This window comes from Grampus griseus (assembly GCF_964374135.1).
Source record: "Grampus griseus genome assembly, chromosome: 8".
In the NCBI taxonomy this organism is placed as follows: domain Eukaryota; kingdom Metazoa; phylum Chordata; class Mammalia; order Artiodactyla; family Delphinidae; genus Grampus; species Grampus griseus.
This window is the reverse complement of record NC_139002.1, coordinates 72,752,201-72,776,747: the sequence shown is the minus strand read 5'-3', so window position 1 is coordinate 72,776,747 and position 24,547 is coordinate 72,752,201. Positions and strand designations below refer to the sequence as shown.

The following is a 24,547-nucleotide window of genomic DNA, read 5'->3' as shown; positions in this document are numbered from 1 at the left end:
AAGCCCCTTTAGTTCCCTGAAATGTCTTGAATTTCTGTATTTAAGGCAGGAGTCTTAATTTCTCCAGGGTATGTGTTTCTGTTACTAAATTTTACTTTACTGCTGTCCTTAAAAAAAAAAAGAAAAAGAAAGGGCTAGGTTTTTGAGAAGAATGGGGATGACCACTCAGGAAATGTGTCTCTGAACCCAAGTTGGCTTAATGAAGGAATTCAGTCTTCATTCGGTCTGTCAAAAAAAAATTAGAGCTTCCCTGGTGGCGCAGTGGTTGAGAGTCCGCCTGCCGATGCAGGGAACAAGGGTTCATGCCCCGGTCCGGGAAGATCCCACATGCCGCGGAGCGGCTGGGCCCGTGAGCCTTGGCCGCTGGGCCTGCGCGTCTGGAGCCTGTGCTCCGCAATGGGAGAGGCCACGACAGTGAGAGGCCCGCGTACCGCAAAAAAAAAAAAAAAATTAATAAACTAGTGAGACTTCTGTAATTAGCATCAGACTAATTACAACCCTCTCCATACCTAGAGGGCTTCCCTTCCCCTGGGGCCTGCCTGGCCTCCTCCTTCCGGGTATGTAGGACGGTTCTCAATTTCTGCCTTACATCCCAGCCCTGGTCCTCCTGGGCCTTTCCTTGGTGCTGGGTTGAGTCTGTCAGTCTGTCTGTCTCTTTTTCTTTAATTGTAAAGGCACTGAACAACACCACAAGGACAATTTAGACATGGTAATACTAGTAATAAAACCACCCATAATCTTACCACCCTAACACAACTATGTTCCTTTTCTGCGTATACACGTGTACATACTTTGCAAAGTTATAGTGGTGGCATTTATAATGTTTTCTATTCAGTGGTAATTTATTTTATCACAAATGCTTTGCTTTGTTTTGTCTTGGTCTTTAAAGCTCATTTAAAATGGCTGTATAATATATGATTTGAAGATTCTGGGATTTTCCAAGTCATTCTGTGAATGTTGGACATTTAGATCATTTCCCTTTTTTTTGGTCACTATAGTGAACTCTGCAGTGAATACCCTGTTGAACTGTTTCTTTAAGGCAAAATCTTGGGAATGAAATTGCAGGGGCAAAGGCCATGAGCATCTTCATGGCTTTTGCTGTATTTCTCTAGATTCTGTTGGAAAGAAGTTGACTCCAGTGAAAGAGGGAATGCAGTACTTAAGCTAGTACCGTCTGCTTAGTGAGGGAAGGTGCTGAGAGCTTGATACATGGTGCTTTAGACTCTTTAGCTTTCCTTCTCTTTCCCAGAACACTTAAGACTTTGTGGTCAGGTAGCACAGCAGAGGCATAGAGGCTTCATGGGTTTTTCTGAGTCTCTGGTTTTATTGGTAAGATGAGGGTAATAATACCTACCACAGAAGGTCATCGATGAGGATTACATGCCAAGTTCTTGGCACTCTCCAGGCACTCAGTAACTCTTGGGTCCTTTCTCTTCTTCCCTTTGGAACCTTTGAATGCTGTGTGGTGGCCACGCTGTGCAGCGCTGTAACAGACATGGCCAGTGTAAGCATATAGCCAAAGAGCCTCACACTGATGTGACTTAAATTATTTAGCTTCTTGGCAGGACAATGTGAGGAGTCGGCTTGAGCCCCGAGCCCTATGGCAGCTTCATTTTCGTGCTCCCCTCCATCTGTGCTCTGGTCTGTGGGGAGCTGGTGCTCATGTGTGTTCTCACTGGTCTCACTGCAGGTTCAGACCCCAGGCTGTCTCCTGCTGGTAGATTGGGTCTGGGAATTCTCTCTGCTGTTCATGTCCCGGTCTGGCCTGTCAGGCATCTATTTGCTGGAGGGCCAGAGCTATAAGCTGCTAGGGGTGCGTTCACCTTGGAAAAGACAAGAGCTGTGCTAAACTGTGTGATACCCTGGCAGGAGCTTGGCCAGGGAGGTGCACAGACACCTGGGGAGACAGGAACAGCCTTGGACTAAACTGGTAACCTGACCTTCAAGGACCTGAGTGTCCCATAGCTGGCCAGTTACCTTCTTCTATATCCAGGGATAAGCAGAGGGAGGAGTGAGCTGTCTGGGCTGAGGCCTCAGGTAGGATGTCTGCCCAGAAGGGTCCAGAGAGACAGCCAAGTGGGAGGGGAAAGCACAGGTAGACAGAGCTGGACTGTGGTATGACCAGCCCTTCCCATGAACAAAAGAAAGAAAATAAACACAATGTTACCTGGTGGTTATTATGGTCCAGGCAGCATGCTAAATGCTTTACATATATTCTTTCCTTTTCACAATAAACTTGGGCACAGGTGTTATAATCACTGCTTTAAGAATAAGGAGACTAATGGGTAAGTCACTGGCCTTGGATCACATAGTAGGTAAACAGTGGGGCTGGAGCTTGGACTTGAGGAACTTGAAGCTCACATACTTTCTGTATGGATGAAGTAACGGTGCATATGTACCCTCACCTGCACGAAAGTTCCGGGACTCAGGGTCTCTGATTCCCTGAGAGTCTCAGTTCTTTTCTTCTGAGCCATGTCTCATCTCTAGCCTGAGAAAGACTGAGATTTTAAACCAGACGGGCCTTTGTTCAATGTTCTTACAGTGCTAAAGACTGAAGATTGTATGTTTTGTGCACTGTCAGCTTTGCCTTAGGTACTGGCCCTCTCTAGCCCCTCTTGGAAAATTCCAGGGAGAGCACCGTGGTTGGGATTACCCCCATGTGCATGTCAGGGCATGTCAGGGCAGGGTGCGTGTGAACGCACTGTTCGTTTGCTCTCTGACAGCAAACATACACACCAGCAGCTTTTTGCTTTCCAAGCTCCTGGTGGGGTGCTCCCTGGCCATTTCCTGTGGAACATTGGCTCCGAAGTCCACTCAAAGGTGGAAGCCTGCACTTCACAGGAAGAAGTGCCTGTACTCACTTAGTGGGTACAGTGGGGCTCCCCTAAGATTCTGAAGCAGCTATAGCAGGGTATCTGGTGTGTTAGTGGGACCATCAGGAGGTCAACAGCCTCTGGGGGACAAGGTCTGGATTGGGGGTCAGAAGGCCTGGGTTCTAGCCATGGTTCTGTCCTGACTGGGTGAACTTGGGCAAGCCCCTTTCCTCCTTACCCTTAGTTCCCCGATACGTAGCTTGAGGTTGTTAGACCAGGCGATTCCTATAAAGTTTCTCATAGATCTAAGAGTCCCTTCCATCTCTGATTCTTATTTTATGGAAACGATCACTACTTACATTTGTAATGACTCCTGCCTCTAGAGTCCCTTGGTGTCATAGCCAAGATCACTCAACCCCAAGCTGCTGGCTCAACTTTGGCAGACCTGGGAATGTTAACTAATCTAGAAGTTCCAGACTTCAGTACCGCTTGAGCCTTGCTCTGCCTCTTCGCCTTGGCTCTGTTCTCTGCCCTTGTTCCTTGTCCCCAGGGCTTCCTGTTCCATCTTAGGTCACTGGGACTTAGTATGATGCTCCCACCTGGCCCTCCCAGGACTTGCAGTTTGGCTTTGACTCCCGTCCCTGTGGCTGTGACCTTATTGCCGGGAACAGGCAGACCTTGGTGACTCTACCTTCCTGGATTCTCCTCCCGCCACCCCCTCCACTGGCTCTGTGCCGGCTGTCCCACCTGTGTGCATGTCTCCTGGGTTTACCCCCTTCTTGGCTTTGGGTTCTTGTCCATTCCTTGTCAACCCAGTGAACATTGGATGACACTTACCATACACTTGCTTTGACCACACAGTGGTGGTGGGTGGGGAAGTGGATACAAAGATAAAGAATAATCTTTGCCCTCAAAGAACTTCCACGTATGTAAATAAATTCCTTACCCTGTAGAGTGAAAAGTGCTGTTAGAGGTGTGTACGAAAGGCTAAGGGAGCAGTGAAGGTGGAATAATTTATTCTGAAGACACTAACAAAAAGAAGTGTTTGGACTAGGTTCTTAAAAATGAGTAGGAGTTTAGCAAAGGGAGAAGGACATTCCAGGCAGAGGGGACAACACGAGCTAAGGCTGTGAATCTGGATCTGCTTTTAGCTCCTGGTACAGTTGGGATGCCTGTCCCTTCCAGTGGTCCAGCCTAGTTTTGTAGTCTGGCTGCCTGTTTCACCTACCCCATCACTGCCATCCATCCTTCTGATAGGAGTACGTCTAAAGGAAAATAACTCTTGCATACGTTATCTCTTTTGATCCCAGGGTGATGCTGTGAAATAGGCCAGAATAGGAATGATTACCCTTATTTTATAATTGAGGAAACTGAGGCCCAGAGAGGCTAGCTGGGAATTAGGAGAAGACCTGAGACAAAGAGCCTTCCCGGTGTTTCTGAGAACCTTGCTCTGGGCTCAGTCTGCAGCCATGGTCCTGAGTCATGTTCCTGGTTTGAATTCTGCCCAAGTTTGGTTGAGGAGCACCAAATCCCAGGCAGGGAGCTCAGTGCACACGTGCACGTGTGTGCATACACGCAGCCATTGGAGCAACAGCAGGAAACGTGGAAATAAACTAGAGTCGAACCAGGGATTGGGTAATTGTCAAGCCCAAATGCCACCAGCCCTCATTTTGCTGCAGGACTAAAACTGTTTGTTGGAGAATCAGCCTGTGCACAGGGTCTAAGTGAAATCTGTCAGAATGAGTGGGAAAGAAGCTATTTTTAGTTTGCAGAGTCACTCACTCCGCTGTGTTAGCTGAGGTTTGAGCCAGTCCCCTACGCTTTCCACAGTGTTATTTCTGAAGGAGAAATACGACTGGAATGCTGTGTAAAACACATTAATGAACCTGGAAGTTTCCAGGGTGTCTTTGTCCTGCAGCTCCCTCGGAAGGCTGCCTTTCCTGAATGACCTTCCTCCTTTCCTATATTTAATGCATTTCTAATTTTAAGTTTGTGTCAAGACTGTGGGACTTCAGTGCCCTAAATAACACAAAAATCTACCACCAGCGATCAGCTGAGTCCGGAGGGCTCTGACAGATGAACACAACCTGAAAAAGCCTCCCCAAGTAGCTCTCTGGTAAGTATCAGCAGCATCATCGCTCTTCTCAGAGGGGCAGTAGGTCTCTGAGACCATGGCAGCCAGGCTGCCCAAACCTTCCAGGTGTAGTGGTTTCAGAGGCCTCCTCAAATGGGGTGGCAGTGTTCATCCAAACACGGTTTTGCTGGAGATTAGAGAAGCTAGCACATCTGTGCTGTAGCTGCTGACCTAACGGGGAGAAAAACACAAAACAAACCTCAAAGCAGAGGACTGGATTTGTCCGTGTGAACACTCAGGAGAGAGAAAGAGCCACCAGCCAGGGCTGTTTTGTTTGAAAGAGATGGTAAAGCATCTGATACAGAAGCATTTATTTACTACCTGCTGTTTTCTTTTATTTGTATTTATCATCTCTTCTCACTGAAATATAATATCCAGGAGGGCACGGGCCCTCGTCATCTTGTTCAAAGCTGTGTTCCCAGTGTCTGGAATAGCTCCCGGCACCTCATAGGTGCTTAGTGGATGTTTACTGACTGAGCACATGAGAAGGAGGTGGTCTCAGAGGGTGAGATCCTTTACAGCTCCTCTTCTCTCTCTCTGTCGCTGTAGTCTGTGCCTCTCAATCCCAGACCAGTTCCGGAATAGGCATTTCCATGTTCTTAGGCATTTGGGCATCAAATGTCATGCAGAGCCAGAGGACAGGCACCGACGCTGCAATGTGCCCGAACAACCCGGAAGTTTCTTACGAAGTCTGTTGATGGTGAGGCTTCTAGTCCTTTAGTGCTTTCCAATTTACCAAGTGCTTTCACGCCTATTCATCTTCACTTTTTCTTCTTTTATCTGGAAAATGCTTATGTGTGCCCGTCTGTCCGAGCACGACATTCGCCGAATGTGGGGAGCAGAGAAGAGTGGGACGGATCCTGTCTTAGGAGCTTGTGAGCTGGTGGCAGAACTAAGATAAGTTCATTGCAGGACAAGCAGAATGTGACAGAGGCTGTGAGAGAGTCTGACATTGAAACCATGTTGATCCCATCCCTTCCCCTATCCTTGGGGACCTTTTCTTTCTTGCACTTTTAGTCCCTATGGTTCTGTTGGACTCTGCAGGGTTGGGCTCAGGGCGGTTGTGGTGGAGGTGGTGACTGGAAAGCCTTCCTGAGTTGGAAGCTTTGACATTAAATTAGTTCTCAAGGGAGCTAATGTGAAGTAACAAGGCAATCTTGGCAAGAACTTGCATTGAGAGGAAAGCAGAGGAAGAGCAGCCAGATAGAGACTGAGTATTGACAAGAGAGGGAGAAAGCAAGCCAGGAGCTGCAGTGTCGCAGAAGCCAAGGGGATTTCAGCAGGGAGGTCAGGGAGCTTGGAGACTGAGACAAGACCACTGGCCTTGGTGTTGGGGAGGGGTGGTGACGCTTCTGAGAGCAGCTTCGAAGGACATGGGGTGAATGAAAGGGTGAGGAGAAATACAGGCTGCAGGTGCAAACAACAGAATCGAGAGATTCGGTGGTCAAAGGAGGATGGGGACGAGCTCAGGAACTCGAAAGGAGAGCTTGGTTCAAGTTAGTTTTGTAAGCTCGGGGAACCTGACGTGGGTCAGAAGGCTGAAAGCAAGGATTAGAGAGAGGGAAAGAAAGAGAGAGAAAGCTTCTGAGGACAGATGCAAGAGGGAGGCAGGATGGCTGGAGCAAGGCCTCCAAGGAGATGAGGGAGAGGAGGGAAATCACCGTGAAGGGGTTAGTTCTGACAAGAAGGAAGGATCCTTTTCTTTCAGGACAGGAGTAAAGAGAAAAGGGGATATGGGAAGATGGAAGCTTCCAGGTGGAGAAGAGCAATTCTTTTATTGAAGTGTGTGTACCCTTTGTCGTCATGTTTTATGTTAGTTTTATTTATTTATTCAGTAAATGTTTACTGCATCCTACTGTGGGCAGCACCGTACAGTGTGCCAAGAATTCACAACAAAAAGACAGAGTTGCTGCCCAATGCTGGAATACCGTGTTTATTAGTAATACAGTACTTATTAACATGTCCGTCTCTAAATCAAACCTACAGTCTTTTGAAGGCCCACACTGTCTTATTTATCTTTGTATAATTAGGGCCAGGCTCGGTACAAAGTAAATGATCAGCAGAAGTGTGCTGAAACCGTGTGAAAGCGCCTGTTGGGTGGCTTAAATCTTCCTGCTTAGATTGAAAGACAGATTGTCTGCCTGCGTGTTGAGGTTACTGCAGGGAGGCCTCCATGGAGGGGCTAGTTTGCTTTACTCTGTAGTGGGTGCATCCAGCACAATCTGGTAACTGCCTGGAAACGGGAGAAGAAATATTCCATTACTGGCTCTGATCCCTGAGTGGTGGGTAGAGCAGATGTTGCTGCCCTTATTCTATGGAGGTTCAAAGAGAAAGCTGTCATGAGCTTAAGGTTATATACCACATGGCAGAACAGGGACTTGAATCTGGCTCTCAGAGCCCTCCTTCTTCTCATAGCTAGCCCTGTGCACCAACAGCTTCCTCTCTGGACAGTTCTGATCAGAATGTGGCCCTGGCTTTGGCTATCGCTGCATGGTAGTTGGGTCTGACGGAGACCTGGTAGCACTCTCCAGACTCGTAATCTGGGTCACTGTCTTATGAGGAAAAGCAGCCAGGAAAGGACTGGTGTCAGTGAGGACTGGGACAGAGACATTAACTCATGATTGTGGTAAACCCTAGTGCTTGCTAGAGTTGGAGGTGTGATGGACAGAGGCTTGAATGTGGAGTGAGACCCGGGTTGGAATTTCTGCTCTGTCACCGACAACTCATATGACTTTGGGCCAGTCAAAACCTCTCCAAGCCTTAGTTTTCTCGTCTACAAAATGGGAGTAATAATATCTGCTTTACGTTGCCTACAGAGCTATTGAAAGATGCAAATAAGCTATAAAAGGGCTTTTATAAACTCTGAAGGTCTGTACAAAAGAGTTACTGTTGGATTCATGACAAGTGAGCCCCTCTATGCTTCGGACACAGGTTTTATTATAAGTCTGAATCAGAGCTGCTCTTCTGTCTTAATCACTTGAGATCTTAGGAGCTACAAAGAACTGTCCTGGATTTTGTGGTAAATACTTCTTAGAATCAGAACCAGTGAAAATATCGGAGGCCAGGTGCTTGGTAACCCACATCCAATCTCCATGCAGGGCCGGGGAGGGTGAATTCCTGTCTTTTGAGGTAGCCATCAGCATCAACAGCAAGGATGTCTCCGGTGCTTCCTCTCAGCGGCAGAGGAAATTCATCAGCGCTGATTTAAACTCCAGTGACCTCGTGTGTCACCACCATGCTCTGCAGCATTACGACTGCCCCAGGCCGTGCCCGGGGTCACCCTGGAGTTGACCAGCTGTCTTTTGTTGGCTTTGACCTTGAAAACAGGGCTGTCCCAGGGTGAAAGTAAATCATGCCAAGGTTTAGAGTGAAAACAGAAGCCAACAGAGGCTTCAGAGGAGGCTGCAGTGGTTTGATGAGAGAAATACAAAGTCTGTGAAGGCTGAGTGAGCTCTAAGTGAATCGATTGGCCAGGGCACTAAAACTACCTCCATCTACAACACTGTTCCTCTAGCTTGGACCCCCATTATCTATTGCCTAGTGACAGTTGAGAACCCCTTAGTTGAGAACCCCTTGTCTCTAGTTTGTGCACCTTCTAGGTGCCCCCACCCAGCTGCCAAAATGATGTACTAAAATATAAATCTGATCATATTATGCTCTTATTTAAAAAAAAAGATTTTAAAAAATATGGAGGGAGGTGGGAGAGGGATGGATTGGGAGTTTGGGATTAGCAGATGCAAACTGGTATGTATAAGATTGATAAACAGCAAGGTCCTACTGTATAGCACAGAAACTATATTCAATACTCTATGATAAGCCATAATGGAAAAGAATATGAAAGAGAATGTATATATGTATAACTGAGTCACTTTGCTGTAAGCAGTAATTAACAACATTGTAAATCAACTATACTTCAATTGGAAAAAAAAGAAAATACAGGAAGCATTTATTCCCACAACAAACACTTATTGGAAAGGTACTATATGGAAGAAACTTAGCTGAGTCTTCTGGAAATAGAGGAGAATAAGACCCAACCTCTGCCCTCAAGAGGTAGGAGAAACACACAATCCCTAATCTCCACAGCTAGTTGTGCAAAGAATGCGGTTATTAGAGTGTGACTGTAGGCCTTGTTCACCACTGTGTCTCCATCACCTTAATTAGTGCCCAGCACACAGTAGGTACTCAACAAATAATTACCTTTGCTTTTTGGCCTCCCATCTAGGATGATGTCTATAATCTCGGGCTTGTCATAAAAAGCTCTTCTTGATACCGCCCCTGTCAATATCCAGGCTCACCTTCTACCAGTCTCTCCCTTGCACCTTGCAATACATCTGTGTCAAACCAACGAAATCGTCACGTTGTTTGATACTTCTGGGTCTTTGATTCTTCTGGTTCTTCTGCTTTCCTTTGCCCTTGGCTGCTTGGACAACTACTCCCCGCCCCCCCCCCCCCCCCCGCAACAATGGATAACAAGGACAATGTCTTATATTCATCTCAGTATTCCTGCCATTCAGCCTAACAGACCTGCCTCTTCTTTCTTTCTCAGTTTTTCTTTGCTTGGTGCCGTTACCCCCCTTCCTTGACTCTTGTTGGACTGCTGTCCCTGAAGCCCTTTTCCACCTTTCCTCAACCTCCCTTGTCCCTGAGACCTCTTGCGATTCCAGATCTGGCATTTGGTGGGCTGCTGGAGGCCTGGCTCCTTGGCTGTGATGAACCCTGGCCTTCCTTTTGCCTTTCTTAAATGCTTTCTCCCTCCCACACTGACCCCGTCCAGACAGCTGGACCTCTCTTCCAGTTCCACTAGCACAGGAACCCTACCCTGAGCAGAGCCTGGATTTTGCCAGTCTCATTGCCCGGGGCCTGGACTCTGTGTTCTGGACCCCTGGTCACTGTTCAGGACCTTGTTCTGAATTCCCCAGTAGAGTGCCAAGTGTTTGATTCCAAGGATTATTGCTGCTCAGAGCTTCCTGCTTGGAGGCCTTCTTTGATATTGGCAAGGGCCTGAATCAAGCCTCTCTCTGCCAGACCCCTTTGGGTACGTTATATTGAATGGCTGCCTTAGGAACCAAGCCTGTAGTCACCCCTCTTCCCCAAAGGTAATCCCATCCAGTTCCAGCCTCTTCTTGGCCTGCAGTGTCCTGAGCCTCTGAGGCCTTGGCTGGTAGGCACCCCACGAGGTAGATAAAGAGAAAACATTGCTCTTGTCACTTCTAAGGAAGCAAACCAGGCCATGCTTTTGGCATGTAACCTTCAGAACCCGAAGACCCCAGGCTGTTTGGTAGTGGGGCCACCAAATTATGACTAGAAGGAAGAAGTTAGTCTTTGTATGATTGTGTAATTCCCTTCTGTGATGTAGTGGTTCTCTCTGTGGGAACGCTGTCAGTGCTGGTGGCCACCTCCTGCATCTGCAGATTGCTCTTTGGATGAGAGCTGTTTTTACTGGATGCCTGGTGTCATCCAAGATGGGGGGTACTGGCTGTGGGTAGCAGAAATGGAAGGAATCAGAGATGTGAAAATAGCAGCTGCTATGACAATCAATCAACAGTGAAGCTTCTGGCTTTTCAGAGGGGCCAGAAATGTAAGGAGAAAGGAAAGCAGGAGGCAGCGTGGGAGCCACTAATAGATGCTGGGAGGCTGCTTGTAGCTGCCATGAGGACCTTCCATGGGCCACTTCAGGAGACTGAGCTGCCTGGGGACAACTGCTCATGGTTGCTGAACAAAATGTATGTGTTGTTGTAGCTAGCACTCCCAGGATTGAGTGAGGAAAGTTCCTCACTTTAGAATAATAATTTAGTCATTCTTGAGTATCTTCTCTGTAGTTTTATTTCCATGTGATCCTTTTTGTGTAAGTTTTTTTTTTTTTTACTAGCCTGGAGCATGCACATCATTTGATGATAGAGTCTGTGTGAAGGAGCAACCAATAGAAGAAGGACTTGGGAGAATCAAGTGACTTTACATTGTCTTTTGATTCTTGGACAAACTGCTTTACTTCTCTGAACCTCTGATTTTGCAACTGTCAGATATGATACTGCTTACTAGGCTTGCCTCTGCAAGTTGTTGTCAAAATGATTATGAATATGAAAGCATTTTATAACCATGAAGCAACAAACAAATGTAAGTTAAGTTGGTTGACTTCTCTGTCATATGCAGTCTTCTGTGGGTTTTCAGGAAACTTCCATTTCTTGTAGCTCTTTGCAAATTGTTGTCAGTTATTAAAGAGCTGGAGTTTGATATGAATAATTTCCATGGTTCTTGTGTTCCTCTTTATCCATTATTACCTGTCAGTGCATTTGAGCATTGAACTTGGAAAGTGACAACAGGGAGGACATCTAGAGTCCTACAGCTTTCTGAATGGGATGTGACTGATGGTATAAATCTCCTACAGGTAAGAGCTGAGGACTTGGGAGCAGAGAGATCTAGGGGCAGTGTCAGGGAAAAGAGTTGTTGGCCAGGTTTCTTGAGTCTTTGGCAGAGCTTCTTAGAGAAGTTGAAATTTAAAGGCTGAGGGAGACTGAGTTTGGTGGGTGAGAAGATCAAGGCTTTTCAGTCTTCTGAAGGATCTATAGGAAGAGGCTGGTTCCTTCTGAGATGATAAACCTGGTGATGGTATTGGCAGGCTTGGGTATGAGCACAGAGGTTGGCAATTAAGAAAGACTTGATGGGGAACATTAGGATTTTTAAGAAATAATAATAATGATAGCTCCTATTTGTTGAACATTGACTATGTACCACACATTGTGCACTGTATAAACATCACTTTCAATTCTTACCTCATTTCCATGGAGCAGGGTACATCCCCATTTTGTAGATGAGGAAACCAAAACTTGGGGAAGTAACTTGTCTGAGGACACAGCTAGGGAGTGGCAGAGATAACACAGTGGCAGTGTCCTGGACTAATGGACATCCAGGTGACTGGATGGTGGTTGTTCAGGCTGGAGGGCAAAGAGGTGACTGAGAATGCTGCTCACCACCCCCTCCTAGACATCCAGATGGTGCGCAAAGAGGTAGAGCCTGTGACAGTTCCTTCTCCCCTCTTTGGTGTCTGGGCACAGACTAGGGGAGGTGAATGGTTTTCCTTCACCAGAAACTCCCACTTTAAAGCTAGGACAGTGAAGTGTGCCTTTGAAGAGTTGAGAAAGGATATTTTAGTTCCTCATGGTCCTTTCTTGGGCTTCTGTTTCCATTCATACTGGCAACAGGGATGAGTTTCGTAGTATCTCAATCCCAGCCCCCTTACCTGCAAATCCAAGTTGTACCACTTTACAAGGCTCAGATTAGAGCTTCCCTAGTTGATTCTACTTTGGACAACTCCAGTTGCCATTTCAAGTATAAACTACTTGAGGGCAGGTACCATGTCTTGGTTGCGGTTGTATCTTTTGTGCGTGGCACAGTGCCTGTCTTAAAGCAGGTGGTTGAGATTTATTGCAGAATTGAATGGAAACCTCTCCTCCCCTGTTACTATTTGATTTTGCTCTAGCATCTGAGCACCTTGTGTGTGGTCATCTTCCAGAGGATAGCATATGGTGCTGGAGAGTGGGCACTGTATTTTAGGATTTGGGGGGAATGTCATACCCTGAAGGGCATGGGGCAAGGGGCTAGGTGACACAGCGGGCACTTGAAGAAGCCTCGGGGATTTGAGCTCCACCTACTCAGAAGCAGGCTTGGAGAGGTCTGCCGGCGGTGGGGATAGCTGTAGGTTGCTGACAGAGTTGTGATATATTCGTTCTGGAAGGAGAGGAATGGAAACAGAATGCTGACTCCTCCAGTTGTCTCAGCTTGAGGGTCATAGAAATATAAACATCTTTCTCAGTCCGCAGTGCTCCATTCCTCAGATGCCTATTTAAGGGGAAGAGCACAGAGGCAAGAAAACGGTACATTTCCCTTTGCACCCCTCAAGGTGAAATTTCTGCTACTGTTTGGGGACTTGTGGGAGCAGTTCCGTAGTTACTGCTGTACAATGCATTTATCATTCTGCTCCCCTGGCACATTTTGCCAAGCTGCATAATTTCCCCGTTCTTTCCTATACTCACCAGCTCCATGGTGATGATGCGTGTGGTGGCCAAAGCCTTCCCGATCGGAGTTTGCGGTGTAGTGGAAAGAGCAGTGTCTCAGCTAATAATGATAGCGGGTAGCATCCACCAAGTCCCAGTGGGGTGCTGGGGTGCCGGGGTCTCTGCTAGACGATGCTAGACATCGTCCCTTTAATCCTCGGGACAACTGAGCAGCATTGGGATTATTATTCCTCAGTTTTTAGATGAGGAGAGTGAGGCTTGGGGGTGGTCACTTGTCCAAGGCCACATGGCTAGAGTTGTGATTAAAATCCAGATCCTACTGCAAAGCCTATGCTGTGAAATACCAGGATTCCATTTCCAACTCGAATGTTAACTCTCTGTGGGACCTGGGGTCAGAGACTCTGCTTCCTGGGCCTCAGCTTTCCAATCTGTGTAATGACAAGCAATTCCAAGGGTTCTTCCAAAGCTCTAAGGCCACTAACATTCTGGTTTAGTTAGAACTCTTCCCTATCCAGATTTCTTTTTAGCTTTAAGATTTTTCTGTTTGTTTTGTTTCATAGTGGCAGGCTAGTTGCTATGCATTAATTCCACAGTAACAACATTAATATCAGGCAGTTAAGAGTATACATTATATAAAATAGTATGGATCAGTACTCTCCAGTAGAACTTTATATGATGATGGAAATGGTCTGTATTGGTCCAATACAGTAGCTGGTAACCACAGCTGGCTGCTGAGCGCTTGAAATGTAGTTAGTGTGACAGAGGAATTGATTTTAAATTTTATTTTATTTTAATGAATTCAAATTTAAATACCCACATGTGGCTAGTAGCTACTGTATTGGACAGTACAGGTATAGATAGTATAATAATATAAAACCAAATAAAATATAGATTCTTCCATTCACATCTCATCTTTAATTTGTCTCCTATATTCCAACTAAGTCTTATGATTTTCATGTTGATTTTTCCAGAGGTCTAACACTTGATATATTATTACATTTGTATTATGCTTTCAACTTTCAGCATACCCAAACATACAGTATTGCATCATTTTTTTCCTGCCTGTGAGGCATATGGAAAAGATGGATAGTGTTATGCATTTCACAGATAAGGAAACTGAGGTACAGAGGGTTAAATATGCTACCAGGAGCTAAGTAAATACTTTTTGCATGAATAGGTGACTTACCTAAAGCCAGTTTTGGAGCAGTAGAACCAGAATTGGAAACTTAGGTCTTCTGATTCTCAGTCAGAGTTTTCTTTAGTTTTCGTATCACTGGTGGGCCAAGCATGGAGAGATTCTGCTCATTAGAGATAAATCTTTTAATGTTAGGTGGGGCACTTTTTCTTTTCATTTGATATTTTTCTGTACTATTTGATTTTTAACTCCATATAGGCATCATCTTAATTATAATAATAAAATAGATATTTGGAAAAATTATATGAAATGCTATGAGACTGCATATTGGAGCTGTTCCTATTTTGTAGATGTGAGAACTGTCATGCTAGTCAAACAGAAAGGCAGGTTTTCCATGTGTCATCTGTGGTCAGAAGAGGGGAATCCCATCTTGATTCCATTTCTGGTAATGGTGGAGTAGTTCTTTTGAACCAAACCCCACAGAAAGCAACTGTGAACTCAGATAAAATGTAAAAAAATAACCACCTGAAGGAAGTGGAGAGTGACCAAAAGCAGGCCCATTCTTCCCAAGTGTCAAGGTCCTGAAAGTCAGGGACAGACTGAGGAACTGTTCCAAACTGAAAGATTCTAAAGAGGTGTGGCAACTAAATGAAACATACAGTTGTGAACTGGATCCTTTTGTTGCACAGGACACTAATGGAACAATTGGTGAAATCTCAATGGAGTCTGAAGTTGTGTTGGTACTCACATACCAGTGTTAATTTTTTAGTTTGTTTTTGTTTTTTGTTTTTGGCCACGCCGCATAGCATTTGGGATCTTCGTTCCCTGACCAGGGATCGAACCTGCGCCCGCTGCATTGGAAGCTCAGAGTCCCAACCACTGGACCGCCAGGGAAGTCCCAATTTTTTAGTTTTGATGGTTGAATTGTTATGTCGAGAGTGTTGATGGTTTTGGTCACAAATACACTAACATGTTTTGGAGTGATAGGGCATCAGTTTGGTAACTGGCTCAGAGATAGTTCAGAAAGAAAATGGAGAAAGAGAGGAAAGGAAATATAGAGCAAAGATGGTAAAATGTTAATATTTGGGAATATGAGTTTTCTTTATATAGTACTGCAACTTTTCTCTGCTTGAATTCATTTCAAAATAAAAAGATTTTAAGACTTCATGCTGAATTTCATCAAAAGCTTTTTCTGCATCTATTGAGATGATCGATGATTTTTATTCTTCAATGTGTTAATATTACATATCACATTGATTTGCAGATATTGAACCATCCTTGAGACCCCACTTGATCATGATGTATGATCCTTTTAATGTGTTGTTGAATTCAGTTTGTTAATATTTTGTTGAGGATTTTGCATCTGTGTTCATCAATGATACTGGCCTGTAATTTTCTTTTTTTGTGTAGTGTCTTTGTCTGGTTTTGGTATCAGGGTGATGCTGGCCTTATAGAATGAGTTCGGAAGTGTTCCTTTTTCTGCAATTTTTGGGAATAGTTTAAGAAGATAGGTTTGGTAGAATTATGTTTGGTAGAATTCACCTGTGAAGTTGTCTGGTCCTGGACTTCTGTTTGTTGGGAGGTTTTTTGTTCCTGATTCGATTTTATTACTGGTAATTGGCCTGCTCATATTTTCTATTTCTTCCTGATTCAGTCTTGGGAGATTGTACATTTCTAAGAATTTGTCCATTTCTTCTAGGTTGTCCATTTTATTGGCTGAATAATAATGAAAATTTGTGGGATGCAGATAAAGCAGTGCTTTTAGGAAAATTTATATACTTAAGTGCATATATTTGAAAGGACTAGATTCAGTGACTTAAGATTCCACCTTTAGAAGGTGGAAAAAGAAAAGTAAGCCCAAAATAAGTAGCATGAAGGAAACTATAAAGATAGGAGCAGAAATTAATGAAATAGGAAACAAAAAATAGAGAAAAATAATAAACCCAAAACAATTCTTTGAAAATATCAACAAGTATCTAGCTGGACTGATCAAGAAAAAAGAGAAAGAGATCACAAAATACCAGTATCAGAAGTGAAAGTAGGTGTATATATATATATATATATATATATGGAATCCAAAAAAAAAAAAACAGAGTAGAATGGTAGTTGCCGGGTGGGAGAAATGGGGAGATGTTTGTCAAAGGGTTCAGTTATATGGGATGAATAAGTTCTGGAGATTAACGTATAGTATGGTAAGTATAGTTAATAATACTGTATTGTATACTATACTTGCGATCTGCTAAGAGAGTAGTGTATCTTAAGTGTTCTTAAGACACACACACAGTAATTATGTGAAGTGATAGATGTGCTAATTAGCTTGATTGTAGTAATCATTTACAGTGTATACGTAGATCAAATTCCATTGCACATCTTAAATACATACAATTTTTATTTGTCAATTATACCTCAATGAAGTTGGAAAAAGTTTTAACATCCATTTGTGATAATAAATCTAATTCTGGCAAATTAGAAATAGAATGGAACTTCTGCAATCTAATAAAGGGCATTTATAGAAAGCAAATGTCATAATCAATAATGAAAAATTGAAAGTGTTCCTTTTAAGATCAGACTAAGGCAAGTGTGCCCTCTATCACCATTTTTATTCAACATTATACTGGAAGGAGGTTCCTAGTGAGTTCCATAAAGTAAGAAAAAGCAATAATAGGCTTAAAAATGAGAAAGTAATAAACCTGTTTTTATTCACAGATGACATAATTGTTGACATAGAAAATCTTAAGGAATCTATAAGATAACTTTAGATAGAACCAAGAAGTGAATTTAACAGAGTACAGAGTCAACGGTCAGAAATTGATTACATTTTTTATACAGCAACAACAAAAAATTGGAAGATCTTAAAAAATTATTTTACAATTATGTTACAAAGCATAATAAAATATTTAGGTATAAACTTAAAAAAAATCTGAAAAGACTACATAAAAACTGTAAAACAGTGCTGTGAGAAGTTAAAGAAGACCTAAATAAATGGAAAGATAAATCACATTCATGGATGGAAAGACTCAGTGTTGTCAGTCCTCCCCAAATTGACTTATAGATTTAAAGCAATCCCAGTCAAAATCCTAAGAGGCTTTTCTTCTGGTAGACATCGACAAGCTAATTCTAACATTTATATGGAAATGTAAAGGACCTTGAATGTCCAAAGCAGTCTTAAAAAGGAAGAAAAGTTGGAGGATTCACATACCTAACTTGAAGATTTGCTATAAAACTACAGTATGTCAACAACAAAAATAAAAATAACTTGATTTAGAAATGAACAAAAGAACTTGAATAGGCATGTCTTCAGAGATGATATACAAATGGCCAATAGCATATGAAAAGATGCTCAGCATCACTAATCATTAGGGAAATGGAAATTAAAACCACAATAAGATACTACCTCATACCCATTAGGATAGCTACTATGGAAAAGAAAAGAAAAGAAAAAAAATAACAAGTGTTGGCTAGGATGTAGAGAAATTGGAACCCTCGGGCACTGTTCATGGAAATGTAAAATGGTGCAGCTGCTGTGGAAAACAGTATGGTGGTTCCTCAAAATATTAAAAGTAAAACTGCTATATAATCCAGCAATTCCACATATGGATATGTAGTCAAAAGAATTGGAAATGGGATCTTGAAGAATGTTCATAGCAGCCTTACTTACAATAGCCAAAAGGTGGAAGCCACCCAAGTGTTCACTGACAGATGAGTGGATGAGCAAAATGTGGTATATCCATACAATGGAATTATTACTGAGCCTGAAGAAGAAAGGAAATCCTGACACGTGCTACAGCAAGGATGAACCTTGAGGACATTATGCTAAATGAAATAAGCCAATCACAAAAAGGTAAATAGTGTGCGATTCCACTTATATGAGGTATCTAGAGTAATTAGAATAGACTGAAAGTAGAATCTTTATTCACTATGGCCCCAAACTGGGACCAGTCCAAGCATCCAACAGTAGGAGAATGGATAAAGAAATGTAGTATATTCATGCAATTCAGAAGGAGCGAAGTGATACATCCAACAACATGGATGAAATCTCAAAAAAGTTCTGAGTGAAAGAAGCCTTATACAAAAGACTACATCCTGCATGATTCCATAAATATGAAATTCTAACAGACAAAACTAAAATCAATAATATATATTCAATTAGGTACATATTATCGTCTCTGTCTTACACATGGGGACACTAGAACTCAGAGAAGATAAGCACCTGGCTCAAGGCTGCACAGCAGGTCAGTGGCAGAGCTGGGCCTGCCACCCAGATTCCCAGTCTCTTCCACTATCCCAGGTGGCCTTGTTAGCTTTCTGGGATATTAGTACATTGAGAAGAGTGCCAAGGGTGCGAGGTGGCTCAGTTTTCCTCTGACTCCTCTTTTTGGTCTGAAAAGTGGTCTTCCAGCTTCCGTGTGGAGCCTACTAGAATGGACTCAGTTGATTTACTAGATCCCATTCTGCTTTCCTCTTCTTTGCTAGACTGGAAGAGGGAAGGAGCGGCCCGGGTGGAGAGTATACTGTCTGCATTATTAGAAAGGTTTTCATAGGTCTCTTTCCTCTGCAGTTAACACCTTTAATTAAAAATAAAATGAACAAACAACTGTGTTCCTTCTCCTTTCCAAATATTGCTGAGAATCTTTGTGGCGTTGTTCTTGGTTGCATGTCCTGATGATGTCTAAGCACTAAGTGCAAATTGAGAAAGGGACTGAGAACGTCATTACCAAAGAGGTTTTCTCAAGGGGAATGACTGAATCTAGAATAGAACAGCCATCTGCTGCCAGATGGACAGGGCGCCACTGAGCTATGAATTTGACCCAGGGGCTGGCCTTTTCCTTGTGTTTGCACTTTGGGGATACACCTTGTGTCTTTGCTTCCTGCTGACTCATTGACTCCCCCTTCCCCACCCAGGCTGCCCGGGCCCTCAGGAGTCCTGCTGCCTGTGATGTCTAGGCAAACCCGGATGATCCAGCGGAAGCCAGCAGCAGCACGCTGTATTCACCTCAGCAGCACGCTGAGGTGGATTTTTCTGTCCACACTCAAATGCTCTTGCCTGATTTACCTTGATACTTCATTACCCTAGAAGCCGACAGGCTAGGGAGGGAGGTGGAGACAGGTCAGTGGGTGGATAAAAATCAGAGTAATGAAGTCCACCATCCCTTTTATGTTAGGAAGAAAAAACCCTTATGTTTCCTGCCTTGTCATCCAACTTGTTTACTATGAATATATACTTTTCTACTCTCACTTCTTTCCTCTACCCTAATCTTCCTTCCTCTTTCTTCTTATCCTGCCACTCTCTCTTCCTCTCAGCCCTGCCCCACCTTCTCTTGTATCATTTATTTTCTGAGAATATGAAAATATGGAATGGTAGGGAGAATACAGCACATCACCGAATTCCTGCCCCTTCCCCAGGTAATAGAGGCACCACCTTAAAGAGGGAGTCAAGAATATGACATTCCCTCATTCAGAGTTTATCACATTTGTTAGACTCTGCCCCACACAGTGAACTGTCTGATGAGAGCAAGGCTACAGCCAAGCTAAGGAGGACCAAGAAACCAAGGTGAAAATGGAACATGTTTCCCTCACACTCATCTGTTTCATCAATTCAGTCTCCTTTGATAGCCACGAGTATCCCTGCCTGTCTCCTCTGGGGAGCAGTGTGGATGATTGTAGCTTTGTTTATGCATCTCCTTAGCATTAAGATGCTATTTGTTCACTTTGTTTAACTTGGTTCTGTATCAGCCATCCAGGGGGAGCAGGGCCTCTCCTGTCTCCTCATACCCTCCTTCCTAGTATGTGCTGTCATTTCCTGTTTGCCCACTGTCAATTACTCCTGAGTCCCAAGTATGAACTTCATATATCCCCATGTTGCAGTCACTGACAACTTAAAATAATGACTAAAGTCTCCTGCAATCTTGAACCCACAGGAGGTGGGAGGTTCTGGGGCTCCTCATGGTATCAGGGGTCCTAGAGTCCCTGGAGAGTCAGGGATTCTGTAATGTCACACATTGAACTGGAAGAAGTCAGGACACCCAGGCTTAGACCCTGTAACCCGGTATTCTAGCCAGTAACTTGCTGCATGGACTTCAACAAATCACTGTCCTTCTTTGAGTCTTAGTTTTCCCGTTTTTCACAAGCTTTGTTGCCTGCAGGGGCATTCTGTATTTTGACCAAGCCATACGAGTACTCAGGTATATTGTTTTTTAAAACACTTGGTGGACCAAACAAATGGTGGGACAAACGAAAAACATCTGAGGGTTGTATTTGACACTCTCACTTGTCCTTTCCTCCATGCCATATCTGGACCACAGCTGCAGAGCAAAGCCTTAGGACCAGTTTAGATCCTCAGGGAAGTTAGCATGAGGACTGTATCTGAGAGTCAGTAGCAGGGGTCCTAGCGACATGTTTGCTGGGCAGAAGGGCCTTTACCACTTGGGGTGTTGGAAGCTGGTAAGGGCACAGTGGCCACTGGCTGCTAAGATTGGTCCCCTAGAGGGTCTCTCTTTCTTGGCCACTGACTGCTTGCTTTACTCCTCATAGCACATACAAGCACATGCTTAGCACAGCTAAGCATCAGGGTACTAGGCAGGAAGGGTGGGACCAGTCCAACCCAGCTCTGCCCTGCCAACAATGCAAGACACATGCTGAAGGTGGAGGGATTTCACAGAAGGCTGTAGAATCCCAAGTTCTGAAAGTCTGACCTAATCAAGGGCCGTATGGTCACTGGGCAATGCTTGAACCCTCTCCCTGGGTATTCCGTTTTAGGATAGTTCTTACTGTTAGAAAGCTCAGCCTTCATATTTGTGTTTATCACTACTCTGGGAGGTAGGTAGGACAAGGATTTTTTAAAAGTAATTTTTAATTTCTTGTTGTAAAAATAGTGCGTGCTCATTGCAGAATTACAGAACACCAAGATCACCCATAATTTCACAGTTTAGCAAAAATGACTTGTAACATTCTAATGCATTTTTCCGTTTTTTTCTACATGTATTAAAAAACACAAAAAACACCACAAGATATGCATATTTTATGTTTGCTTTATATACAGATTTTCCACCTGCAATTATATTGGGAACATTTACCCCATATCGTTAAATATTCTTTAAAAAAATTATTTAACATTAAAAATAACATTTTATTATTTCGATATGCCACAATTTATGTGGCTGTTTATGGAAGTGTAGGTTGTTTCCAGTTTTTTGCTACTGAAAATTATGCTGTGATCAGCATCTTTGAACTTAAAAATTTGGTCAAATCTCTGATTATTTTCTCAAGAAGGATTTCTAGGAATAGGATTCCTGGAACAAAGGATATAGAATTTTTAAGGACTCTTTTTTTTTTTTTTTTTAAACAACATGTGCTTTTATTTATTTATTTATTTAGGCTGCGTTGGGTCTTCGTTGCTGCGTGCAGGCTTCTCTAGTTGTGGTGAGTGGGGGCTACTCTTTGTTGTGGTGCGCGGGCTTCTCATTGCGGTGGCTTCTCTTGTTGTAGAGCATGGGCTCTAGGCACGTGGGCTTCAGTAGTTTTGGCATGCGGGCTCAGTAGTTGTGGCTCGTGGGCTTAGTTGCTCCGCAGCATGTGGGACCTTCCCAGACCAGGGCTTGAACTCGTGTCCCCTGCATTGGCAGGCGGATTCTTAACCACTGCGCCACAGGGAAGTCCTTTAAGGACTCTGAACGCGCGCACACACACACACACACACACACACACACACACATATACACACACACACATATTTAGCATTTCTCAGATTTATTGCCAATAAAACTGTTATTTTGCAAAACACAAACAGAAGGAGCCCTTGAGTGTTTGCTTTGACAGATATTTTAAAAAACTATTTTTTTAAATTTTATTTTTTTTAATTGAAGTATAGTTGATTTACAATGTTGTATTAGTTTCTGGTGTACAGCAGAGTGATTCAGTTATATATAACTATATACTATTTTTCAGATTCTTTTCCATTATAGGTTACTACAAGGTAGAATATAGTTCCCTGTGCTATAAATAGGAAATTGTTGTTTATCTATTTTATATATAGTAATGTGTGTCTGTTAATCCCAAGCTCCTAATTTATCCCTCCCCCCCCCCGATCTTTCCCCTTTGGTAACCATAAATTTGTTTTCTGTGTCTGTGAGTCTGTTTCTGTTTTGTAAATAAGTTAATTTGTATCATTTTTTTAATATTCCACATATAAGTGATATCATGGGATATTTGTCTTTCTCTTTCTGACTTACTTCACTTACTATGATAATCTTTAGGTCCATCCATGTTGCTGCAAATGACGTTATTTCATTCTTTTTCTATGGCTGAGTAACATTCCATTGTGTGTGTGTGTGTGTGTGTGTGTGTATACACACACACCACTTTATCCATTCATCTGTTAATGGACATTTAGCTTGCTTCCATGTCTTGGCTATTGTAAACAGTGCTGCTACGAACATTGGGGTGCGTATATCTTTTCGAATTAGAGTTTTCATCTTTTCCGGATATATACCCAGGAGTGGGGTTGCTGGATTGTATGGTAGCTCTGTTTTTAGTTCTTTAAGGAACCTCTATCCTGTTCTCCATAGTAGCTGTACCAATTTACATTCCCACCAACAATCTTGACACATATTTAGTAAGGCAAGAGTTATTAAAGTTTGCATTTCATTCCTTGATCCCTATGCTGATCACTGCTCTAGTGGTAGATGCCTGAGTGTCTAAAGCATCTCATTTGAAAATTTCCTGTACCCCTCAAGTGGGGAAGGGATTTTAAAGGGACTTCAAAGTGCTCTTCCCATCCTCAACCCTATTGAATGACACCCCTAATTTGCGAGTCTCTCTGTGAGGGGCTCGCTTGTTTCCTTGGTCAGAGCCACACCCATACCAGAGTGCAGGCCCTGGAGAGCAGGAAGCCTCTTTTTTACCTTGGATTGAATGAGGGGTCAGCCTTCCCTATTAGAACATGAAAAAAATGCTGTTCTGTTACTCGTCAGATGAGAATAATGCATGTGAAAACACATTGAAACCTGCAACGAACTCTATAAATGTGATGTGTTATTATCAGGGTTATTTTGGATTCAAATAATAATGCTAATATGATTACTGAGATATATAATGCTTTTGGCATATTAAAGTGTGTTGAGATTTGAATGATAGCATGGAACTTCAGAGAATATTTACTCTGACCCCCTTATTTTATAGATAAGGCAGCTGTAAGGCAACTGAGGTTCAGAGAACTTAATCATCTTATCCAACGTCCCATAGCAGAATAAGCCTGGCAGCCAGGTCTCCTTACTTCTCTCTCTCTCTCTTCTTTTTTTTGGCAACATTCTTGACTTCTAGAGCCAAGTGCAACAATTAATATCTTGCTCATGTGTGCTTCTAAAGTACCATTTAACATTTTAATTTTATTTTTTATTATTTTTAATTGAGGTATAATTGACATACAACATTATATTAGTTTCAGGTGTACAACATAATGATTCGATATTTGTATATATTGTGAAATCATCACTATAATTAGTTTAGTTAACATCTGTCACCACACATAGTTACAGAACGTTTTTTTCTTGTGATGAGAACTTTTAAGGTTTACTCTCTTAGCAACTTTCAAATATGCAGTACAGTATTATTAACTGTAGTTGCCATGCTAGACACTACATCCCCATGACTTACTTATTTTATAACTGGAAGTTAGTATACCTTCACCCATTTTGCCCACCCCTCTACCCCTCTCCTTTGGCAGCCACCAATTTGTTCTCTGCATATATGTTATCTTTTTATTATTTAAAAATTTTTTTAATTTTAAGATTCCACATATAAATGAGATCATATGGTATTTGTCTTTCTCTGATATATTTCAATTAGCATAATGCCCTCAAGGTTTATCCATGCATCCGTGTTGTCACAAATGGCAAGATTTCTTTTTTTTCCTTTTTTTACATCTTTATTGGAGTATAATTGCTTTACAATGGTGTGCTAGTTTCTGCTTTATAACTGTACTCAAAAAAAAAAAAGAAAAAAAATTGCGTTCTTCAGCCTCCATTCCCTGAGAGCCCCTCTGTTGACCAAACTAGAAACCTGCCCCTCAGTCCAAAGTTCCTGGACAAAGCATATAGGCCTCTTTCTCAGAAAGTCTGGGGGTATGTTTCAGTTTGCTGTCTGTGCAGTGCCCTGGGAGTGGTAGTCTGCCAAGGACTGTCTCTCCAATTGTTAATCCCATGGGACCCAGTAACACAAGGCCCCCAGCCTCCAGAGCCAGGTGATCAGAGGGCTTCCCCTGGGTGGCAGCCACAAAAACTGGGTCACCAAACATAAAAACCGAATCACCACAGGTGTGTTGAAGCTCCCCTCTCTAAGATACTGGTGCTCTGGGGCAAGGCAGAGGGAGAGTGTGAAGATGGCACTCACCAAAAAAAAAAAAAAAAGAAAAAACAGAAAAGAAAAGGAAAAGAGAAAAAGAAAAAGAAAATTTAGA

The 24,547-nt window shown here is 43.0% G+C and overlaps 1 protein-coding gene across 2 annotated transcripts in view; it reads left to right on the top strand.

The window, feature by feature from the left end:
* Positions 1-24,547, top strand: part of SERGEF (secretion regulating guanine nucleotide exchange factor) — a 218,745-nt gene that overhangs the window by 48,324 nt on the left and 145,874 nt on the right. The window lies entirely within an intron of this gene.